The sequence below is a fragment of the Astatotilapia calliptera genome, chromosome 2 (genome assembly GCF_900246225.1).
Source record: "Astatotilapia calliptera chromosome 2, fAstCal1.2, whole genome shotgun sequence".
NCBI lineage: Eukaryota > Metazoa > Chordata > Actinopteri > Cichliformes > Cichlidae > Astatotilapia > Astatotilapia calliptera.
In genome coordinates, this window is record NC_039303.1 from 27,381,142 (window position 1) to 27,391,932 (window position 10,791).

Below are 10,791 nucleotides of genomic sequence, written 5' to 3' on the forward strand. Positions count from 1 at the left end.
ACGCAAATGCCAGCTGGTAGTGAAGCCCCCACATACACTTAATCTATAGCTGCCCACCTGGTTGAGTGGGCTTCTGTAGTTTAGTCACGTAGCCTCTCCCAGACCATATATGGGTGATGTTGTGTAATACTCAGAGACATTGAAAATACTTTTTTTGTTGTTGTATAACTGGGCTTTCAGATTAGTAGCATGATTTTTTGGAATGACCATAAATAGACTCGAGGAGCCGAGATTCAGAGACAGAAAATGCGATCTGCTCTTCCAGGATTGTCACTCTTTTCTTCGAGCATCCATCTCATACAGAGATGTTTTTTTCTTTTCTTGGTCATCAAAGTAATGAATAGCCAAGAACACAGGCTCCTGCTCTATTGTAAAATAAATCAGGCTTGGATATTCAGCGGATGCTAGCTTTAGAATAATGTTATTAAAAAGTATCAATTAGTGGGAAAAAAGCAGTGAGTGACAGCTCACTGGGTGAAAATGCCTTGTTGATGTCAGATTAGAGGGGACTGGCCAGACTCCTTTGAATTGATAGGAAGGCAACATTATTTTTGCAGCCAAGGTGTGCAGAAGAGCATCTCTGAGTGCACAACATTCTGAATCTTGAAACAATACAGCAGCAGGAGACCACACCAGTGAACAGCTAAGAACATCAAACTGAGGATTACACTTTGGGAAAGTTTGGGAAAATGGCCTCATGGTAGGTCAGAATTTTTCTTTTCTCCCTGTTTCCTTTGCTTATGAACGACCTCCTGACAGCCACTCTTCCACTGAAAACCATTTCTGATGAGGCTTCAGTGAACAGTAGATGGATTAATCGAGGCGCCACATGCATCTCTCAGGTCCTGTGTCAGGTCTTTGCTATATTTTTTCCTATTTCTTAAGGGCATGACTTTCAGATATTGTACATCTACTGTAGATTGTTTTTTAGGCCTGCCAATTCTCCTTTTGTCCTCCACTTTGTTCAGTTTCCTAAAAGTTTAAAGACACACTAATGGCTCTTTTGGAATAACCTTGTTGGTGCTAAAAATCAAATTTTATGCCTGTCAGACTGTGTTATCTTCTTCACACATTCAGCTAAAGAACAAATTATATGCTGTTGCAACAGGCTGCTAGTAACAAAGTGCCTTAAGATACAATTTACAAGAAATCACAACCATTTCTTCATAATTTAGGAACAGCTGGGGATGTTTTATAGTGATGTCTAACATATTGTATATGGGACTATAGAGCGAGCATGAAAGAAGCAAAATGAGAAAAACAGAAAGCAAACTGAACAAAACATAGCCATTAGTGTTATCGCACTCACTCAGTAAGCATCACGTCAGTGGCTTCCTCCTTAACTGACTGAAGCCAGAATCATCCATCAGGCCGCAGCGGTGGCTCGGGGAACAATCCTCCACCTGGATAACTGCATGTGGTTAAAGTGGTGCTTTCTCTGTAGGTACAAGCTTTGTGGAAACAAATGACAATCTGAAAGCAAGGCTGGATTTAGGCTTTGTTATCATTAGTTTCAGGTAGAAAAGACCAAACATAACTATAGGAGTGAAAATGCTGCTTTTAATTAAACCAGAAACCCTCACAGCTTCACTAGTAAATGATTTTTACACCAATAATGCAGCAAAGGGCTGCTTGCTGTGGTGAACCACTCCTGAGGTACCCTGAGGTCTGTCAGCCATTTCAGATGGTATTGGCATATTAATTTGCTTCTATCAGTTGTTTTTATCCTCATTGCCAATCCACTGCTTCCATTGCCAACGAGTTGGCAGTTATCACGTCATTCAGTGTTTTTTGTTTCACCCTGCTGAATGGAGGTTATGTGCTCAGTTATATCAGGTTAAAATAGCAACAAAATTCTGCATTTAAGGCTGGAGGATTGGCAGATTTAAAGTCTTTTGGACTTAAAATAATGACACTATGATTTGTTTTCAAGTGCTGGCTGATAAGGATTAGGAAAAAGTAATTCCCAGTCAGTGGAACCATACAGTTTTCATAGGGACAGCCAGGCTGAGACCATCTCCTTACTTTCTTTTTCACTGTAGGTATAATATTTTTGGTCATGCAGATAGAAGTGCACTTTGAACTTCCTATCTATAACAGGCTTTAAAAAAGACTTTCAACTGATTAAAAAAACATCAAATTTCTCCCTTTCATTGTTGCTAGAGTTCATAATAACTGGATGCCAATTTATAGGCCGGTCGTGTGGAGAAATAATTCCTCCTTTTTGAGATGGTTGTTACTGGCTTAACTCCAGCAGCATAAGCCGTTGTGTGGTCCCCTAATGAGCTGTGTGCGGTAGCCAAAATTTAGGCACTGCTGGCCACCACTAGCTTTGAGATCACACTGTGCAAACCACACGTTACCACACATCTCTGGCTACCCTACCATGATGATTACCACTAGAAATTATGCCCTTCTTCTCACATGACCACTAGTCACCATAATCTTTATAATCAGTGTTGGATTACAACAATATACTGACCCTGATAGAAGGTAGTGAGGATGACTTTTGATACAAAACGATCATTCGCTGGGTTGAAATTGTCAGAATGGTGCTTCTGTGGTGCTTTCAAGTGTCTCCCAGTGTCCGATTATCAAATAAAGCTTTCCATATGTATCATACTTAGAACAATAAAAGTTTCTTAAAACAACTTCTCTAAAGGGAGGTCCCATCTGGGTTTGTTCAGAGGAGCAGACGATTCACACCTCAGCTCATACACGTGACAGCCATAAGCGTCTGGTAGCACATTTCCCATGAACCACAGCACAGAAGCTAAACCCACGCTGGCTTTAATGTTTTCATTTCCCTGGCAACAGACATCTGGGGCAACTGATTAATGTTTCCAATTCAAGATAACATGAAATATTTGGGCAAAATACCCATATGTCTGTCCTGGTCTCCTATGATTGTCACTGTAAATGGGAAACAGAGTTAAAATGCCCTTTGAGACTTTGTTATGGATAAATGAAAGCGGGGAAGGAAAAAAATGTATCAGCTGAAGCTACTCAGAAAGTTATCAATTCAGCCTTATTTTCTTGTGTCTGACATACTCCACTGGATATCTATACAAAAAAGTCCAGACATGGACCAAATCTTTTCACCTAAAATGAAAAAAAAAAAAAGAATAGTAGCTATTTCCTTTCCCAATAAGTCAAACTGCTGATTTTAGAAGTTTGGCAATGTTTCATGAATGCCTTTCTGCCCAAACTGCTTTCTGCTGCAAATTGAAATACCTGCAGAGACGGTGGATATTAAGAACGCAGCCGTGACAAGCCGCAATATAATTTAATATGCTTTACAATGTGTGCACTGCACATTGCCTACCCAGCTCCCTTACCGTGTCCTGCTGGAATTTATGTCTGAACAGCAACCAGACATCTTCCCTGCATTTTTGCACTCCTTCTCCAGTTTCTGGGTTGCATCAGTTGCATTGCAGTAGCGTTTAAAGGAGAACAGTAATGGCGTGAATAATGTTGTATTTGGTTTGAAGTAGCGGGATTTATAGTATTCTTGTCAGTAAAAGTTTTTCATTGTAATAATGAGGTGCTTTCGGTGGAATGGTGGAAAAACCGTGAAACCATATGCACTTCAGAGTCAGGTGGTTTTAACATTAGACAGAGAAGTATCCAACACATACTTCACCATTTGTCATGCTTTTCTTTTTTGTTCTCATTATTTTATTTTCATAATTATTGCAACACCGAACTTGAATCTATCTAAGTGTGCTGCTGTGGTTGGTTCTAATATTGCTGGCTGCTGTGCGGTGTCATTACCTGTTGGTTACACTGTAACATGAACTTCCTCTGCTAACGAAATCGAGCCTGTTGACACAGCAACTGTTATCAGTCCGATCAGACTGATTCATTTGTTTTTGTCTAATGTGAATCGAAGCAGTTTAAACTATTTGAAAATTGCTCTCGCACTTGTGGATCTTGGATCGGCGCTGTACAATAATTTAAGGACAACAAGATCCCGGTGGTTACATCACAGCTTCGAGGTGGCTCAGCAGCAGGCATCAGTCACTACAGACTAATGAAAAGGGAAGAAAACGGATTTCATCAATGCTGCTCAGCTGCCAGTTTGCCAGAGGAGACTAAACTGTTTTGGCTGCACAAAAGAACAGATGAATAGCCCTTTCTCTTGCTTGTAAAAAGCCCAGCACATGATTGAGTTTATCTGGTAGAAGATACATGGAAACACTATCTTTTGGCTCAGCATCTCTCTGACATTCACTTTATCTGCTTCCACCTCTCTCTGTCTCTCTTTCGAGTCGTTATACGTTATAATCCCTGCCCACACAGTTACGGTCACAATGACTGCCTGTACAGTAGCATAAACCATACAACGGGACATTTATTGATACGGGATCTGCTCTACTGGAAATGCACAGCTGGCAAAGAAGCGATTTCCTCTCTAAGTGTAAAAACTGCAAGTCTTGCACTATCTTAAGTGCTATTTATATTTGAAAAAATCCCCCCTAAACTGCAGCCAATGAAGGTAGGAATGGATCACTTCAATTTGATAAAATCCTGTACAGTTTCTGGCTGAAATGCTCAAGCCTGCAAAATCAGTGTTAGTGCAAGTTGTTTGACAAAGACAAAAGACCCTACTGTAGTTGGGTTGTCAGAAGGTGAGTCCATCAGAGTGGATTCCTGGCCAATGATGCTTAAGGCTGGAAATGGCCTGGCAGGAGCCCAGACCGTACATAGCCTGAGTGCTGCTGAGTGGACACTTTAGCAATGCGGTGAGATCCGACCATTAGATGATTGCCTCTGTGGTTTTGTGAAGGGGGTGAGACTTGTTATGTCTTTAAAGTTTCCTCTGAAGGATCACGATGAGGTCTTTGATCCACCATGTTCCACCACAGCAACTCTGGAAAATCTTAAAAACGACTCTGGCACGATATGGAAAAAACACTAGCAATCTGTCATTGCAGATTTAAACGAGCGATGCCTTTAGTCAGTTCTTTAGTCTATGGTATGTAAATTAAATTGCAGCTTTATTTCCCCATAAAAAAACATCTAGTCTCTTTTTACTCTGGCATGCCGTTTCACCTCCGCTTTGCAAAGATGTGATAATACACTCTGTCAAATAGCCTGTTTGTGGCATTCTCATCGTATTAAAACCTGTATTGTAGTAATCTGGTAAACAAAAAGCCTCTGTTCTCAACATCATTATTCCAGGAATACCAGCAATCAATGTGAAGGCACCATGTTACTGCACCTGGAAATGGACGTAAGTAGCAATTTGTTGATGTGGAATTGTCTTTCAAATTCAAAAGAAAGTGCAAGTATTTGTCATTAGAATTTAAGATTGATTGTCACTTTGGCACAAGTTGTGATTAAAGAGTATGTAAGACTACAAATGTGTTAAGTGTGCAGTGTGCATTCTTTTTTTTTGTCATTGTGGAAAAAATGGAGCTGACAAACTAATATTGACATGTGAATAAAAAGCAATCAGATAAATTATAGTGTTTCAGTTTTCTTTGTTCATCCATCCTGCAGCTGATGCAACTGGAATCACAGTTACAATAAATTAAAATCTTTACTGCGCTGTTTTATTCACTTAAGGTCCTCATTTCCGGCTTCAGCCTGTGTCTCAGTACATCAAGGAAATTAAAAGGGCAAGAAAAGGGAACGGAAACCTTTGTGAATCAATTGCTGAATGATAAGGACATCTCTGTACGCTAATCAACTGTGGGGCTGCAAACTAAATCTAAACTTGGCGCTGGACCATTAAAGTTAAATGAATTGCTGTCAGTAAAAGCCACTCATTTAAGTTATGCACTCACAATATATCAAAGAAATGTTTAGGTTGTCTTGCTTGTCTGGTATAGAGAGAGTAGAATCAATAAGTTCAATAGGAGAAACAAAGATAAAGTTTAGATAAAGTGACACTTTCTTGGTGAGCTGCACACCTTTCCTGACAGGTTATGGATTATTTTATACAGTATTGAACACAGGTGATATACTGGGAAATTTAAACCACAATCACGGCTCAAAGAACGACAAAGCAGTTAGCCCATATCAGATTCTGAAGCCATGAAGACATTTGTGAAGCCTGAGAGTATTAATCACACTGACACTGCCGTTCCAACATAAACACCCTCAGTGTATAACTAATGATGTTTCATCATTTCAGTTGCACTTTAGTCCTAATTAGCAAACATTAGCATGCTAACACAGTTAACCCAAGATGTTGAACTTTGTAAACATTAAAAGTGCTAAACCCTGTCACTGTGAGTTGTTAGCATGTTGCTGCTGTTACTGCAACTTCTGCATGTGTGTGTCCGTTTCATGTTTTTGAGAGCATGAAATGTCCACAGTGTACCGTGATGTCTGTTACATGTTCTGCCGTGATACTGGGTTGACTGATGTTAGTATTTGGTGGTCCCATACAGAAGCACTAGCATATGGCTCTAGAGTGTTTACACTTTCACAGTGTTTCAGAACAAACAAATCAGTCATTGACTTCTATAAAACACACTTTTCCCTAAACAGATATCAGGATTGGACATCGTCTTCAGTCTGACTTTGTGTTTTGCTCGTCTGTCTTAGGATATTTGTTGTGGTTTGGAGTGTACATGATGTACTGCAAACAGAGCCAATGTTTTCAGCCATCTGCCTTCCCTAATATGAGCCATAAATCTTTATGGAATTTGGCTCATACCTTTTTGGATTCGGTAAAAACTGCAAAATTTCCTCGCAATTATTTTATTTCCTAAACTGTTATCTGCTTCAACTGACTGGTGATAAATCTTGATGGGCTTTTTTGCATGGGTAATTACACATGAATTACCCATTAAGATAAGAAATGTGCATTGTCCAGAGGATAGCTTGGAAATATCTTGGAAATTGACCTTTCTTTATCAGTTATTTAACCCAGAGGGAGTAGTCCCAGTTTCTCGTTAATCGTCCCCCCTCCACCATGAAGTTCTGTCCTGCGGTATTAACTGTCAGTATAGGCAATTTGTACACAAGATATCAGCCGCTGTGTTTATATTGCTTGTTTATCCAAGTAAACTGAACAGACCCATTTGTGGAAGAGCTAAGTTGGGTCATATCAGCTCAACTCAGAAGCCTTAAGGAAAGGTTATTGAGACTGGGTGAAGGTGATGACTCTGCAAGCCCCAGGTTGTCGAAATTATCCAGACAAAAGCGTATGCTCTGATAATAATTGTACCCAAAGAAACACATGCGTGTTGCTCTTACTGTTTCCCTTTTTCACTGTGGCAATTTTTTTCCACTGTTGTGGTTTATGTTACAGAAACATGTCTTTAACCTCAGCTGAGAATTTTGTACCTTAATGTTATAGTAGAAAAAGGGTCAATTTAAGAAAGGGGAAAGGTGGATTGAAATTAATTGTTCATATTTTACTAATATTCATTCATTTACTTGGAAATGGACTAGTATTTGTACAGAGTTCCCAATCTCAATCACCAATAAAAGCTTTAACTACAGTATTGTTAGAAAAGAAAGACTTCACAGGACTCTATACATGTGAAGTAGTCAGACTCGAACGTCAAGGAATGTGGTAGGGAAGCAGACTACGCAGACATTTCGGGTTTCCAGAGGTGAGCAATTTATTTACAGTGAACTCCATTTAATAAAACTTCCCCCCCCAAAGTAACTCAGTTAACAAAACTCAACGGTACATGGCTCTGGTAACACAGCTCACCTCTCCTCTCTCATCTGAATATGGCAGAGACTGGCAGCCCTTCAATTAGCCCAGCCAGTACCACTCACTTGAACTGAGGGATCTAAAACTTTACACAGATGATTAAAAAAGACAAAACCTCCTCACACGTCTAATTAGCACATTTACACAACTAAATGGCTCTATTAACAAAAAGAAAAAGATTCAACAAATCCCTTCAGAGGAAGCATTTCTATGGAAAAAGAAACCCCTCCACTTGGTTCGACCTGCTGATGTCATGTGTGATGTCATCAGGACTTAAAATGAGGAAATGCTAGGGGGCATTTTCCCACACCTGACCCTCATGAAGACTGAAAAGAAAGAACAAAGTAAGTATGAACAAATGACTTAATCTGTAACACAATAAAATTGCAGAATGTTTGTTTTGCCGGCCACAGAACGCTTACACAAACGAACCCGGGATAGTTAGTGCAGCAATGTTACTTGACAAATAGCAAATCATAGCAAATAAATAGAAACAGAATAATGTGCAAAAAAAGGTCAACACATATGGGACAAATGGAGAGCATTGCAACTGCTCAGCCACTTTGTCACAATACAGGCTTGTGAAAATGTAAATACACCTTTACTGCTTCCATGGGAAGCACCTAGCTGCAAGTAGCAGGTAGCCACTACTAGCTGCCTCTTGGTGTTGCTAATCAAATGCACTTGATTGACTGATCATAAGCAAGTGTCAGCACCTCTATAAAAAGAGTTTGGCAGTTTATTGGTCTGGAGCATTTAGGTTTGTTTCAACACACAGTTGTGGAAAGTTCATGACAGCACAATTAGAAATATTGAACAAGCATAGTGTGTTTGGAAGAGTTACCAGAAGAAGGTCTCTTCTCTCTGATAAGAAATCACCGGATTGGCTTAGGTTTGTAAAGTTGCATCTGAATAAACCACAAGACTCCTGGAACAATGTCCTTTGGACAGACCAGACCAAAGTAGAGATTTTGGGCCAGTAATACATAGCGCCACATCTGGCAAAAATCAGCACAAACACCTCATATTACCTGTCAAGCATGATGGTGGGGGCGATGATAGGCTTAATTTATAGCCAAAGGAATTTGGGACCTGGCAGTCATTGAGTTGACCATGAACCTCTCTATATACCAAAGTACTTTAGAGTCATCCATCCAATCCATCCAAGAGCTAAAAGTCAAAACCGGGTCATGCAACAGCATAATGATCCCAAGCACAACACCAAAAAATAAAAATCAAGGAGTTACCATGACCCAGTCAAAATTCATCAAAGTTCAACCCCACTGAAATACTGTGGCAAGACCTTAAGAGATGACTCCCTGCAAAACTTCAATAAACTGAAGTCCCTTTACCAAGAAGCGTGGACCAAAAGTCAACCACAACAATATGAGAGACTGATAAAGTCCAACAGAACTTCAAGTTATTGGTGATAAAGCTGGTTTGAAAAGCTGAAGCCACTGACTCACAGGGTGCACTCAGTTTTTCCAGGACTGCTTTGAGTTCTGTAAAAACAACTTTTTTTGATCTCATATGTGCCCAACAAACCAAGCACTCTCAGAGAACTCACCAGGCACCGGCAGAGTAAAGATTCAAACCCAGAACCAAGGTGCAGGCAAGACAGAGAACAAAACTTAATGTATCGGTAAGGTCATATAACCCCATATATGGTACCTTTTAAACTGTAAGAAGTATAAATATGTACTGTTTGGCGACGTGTGCCTTTTGGCCTTTTAGAACCTACACGTTGTAACCTTGAGATGTAAGAATTAACCCTTGGGGATACACTCATGCTGACTGTACCTTTTAAGGTCATAAATTGAATTTCAGTGTACCCCTATTTCTGAGAGTGTAGAGATTTTCCTTCAGGTCCAGCTGCACCGTGCTCATCCCACACTTATTTTCCGTCTCCAGTGAAAATTTATTTTGGGGTGCTTTAAACACATCAAAGGTTCTCTGCTCTTCGGAAAACGTCTTAAATTTTGAAAGGAGACACCTATAGTATAGTTAAAAGCAGGAAAAAAAATAAGAGACATTCAGGAATCTATGGAATGCTTTTCCAGTAAAGAAAATATGCAAAGAAGACAACATTTCTTTTGGGAAGAGACACTCGTTCAGGATCTGTTTGGATAGCCTGGACATGTGACATTGAAAAGATATGGCACACGTTGATATTACCGAGTGCAACCAGAGAGTGCAGGTCCCTGAACTCTCTGGTTACACTAGGCCCCCCTTTAAAAAAAAGAAAAGCTGTCAGTATATATCAAACTAGTTTTTCCTCATAAAAACATTATGCTCTTAGAATCCCCCTCTGCCGTTCTTGCATTTAAAAATATCTATAACGCAGCTGTGGCTTAGCTGGTATGTGTGTTGCTCGAGTTGAAGGTCATTACCCTGTACGAGTTTCCGTCACATCCCCATAGACATGGACATTTTGTAGCATCAAGCAGCTGAATAAGTGTTCATCAAGAATAAAACCATAAATTCTTAAAGTACAAATGGCATAAAAATCACTTTTTTAAAAAAAAAATAAAAAATTACACATCCAGTAGATTTAGAGCAATTCAGTCTGCAGCCCATTTGTACCCATGTTTCTAACTTTGTTCTGAATGTAAATCGTTATTTGCTCACATTTAGCTCTGTTTTGTGCTTCACCAATCCCTCTCCAGGGAATAACTGGCTCTTCAGTTGCTTAATGGTGCACTTTGTTCACCAGCTATTTCCAGACTGTACCTGTCTGCTGTTTGGTGCAGTGTTTTAGAACTTCTGCCATTTTCCTCTTTGGTTACCGGTAAAAAAAAAAAAAAAGATTTAAAAAAACCTCTGTAGTTATTATTTTTGTATCTACTAACTCATAGTGCATATAAAAAAGGCCGATTACATCTGATTTCAACTTGTAAAACTTGCACTGCTGACCTCCCTGTGTATTCTTGTGCTGGAGTTATCCAGCCTTTACCTCTATAAAGACACAGGTTAGTGTAAAACTAACAAAAATCATAGTTTAAATGAAAAGAACTGCAAAAACAGACCCCAGGTTGAAGAATCCTGAACTTTAATTGATAATCTGATCACCTTTAAATAGTCAGGCCGTCAAGGCAGATGAGTTCTTCTGC

The 10,791-nt window shown here is 39.6% G+C and overlaps 1 long non-coding RNA gene across 1 annotated transcript in view; it reads right to left on the reverse strand.

The window, feature by feature from the left end:
- Positions 1-7,558: 7,558 nt before the first annotated feature.
- LOC113035813 (uncharacterized) overlaps positions 7,559-10,791 on the reverse strand; it is a 15,834-nt gene continuing 12,601 nt past the window's right edge. Inside the window, exon 3 of the long non-coding RNA XR_003274390.1 lies at positions 7,559-8,007. This is a non-coding gene — a long non-coding RNA (uncharacterized LOC113035813). The remainder of the gene's footprint in view (positions 8,008-10,791) is intronic.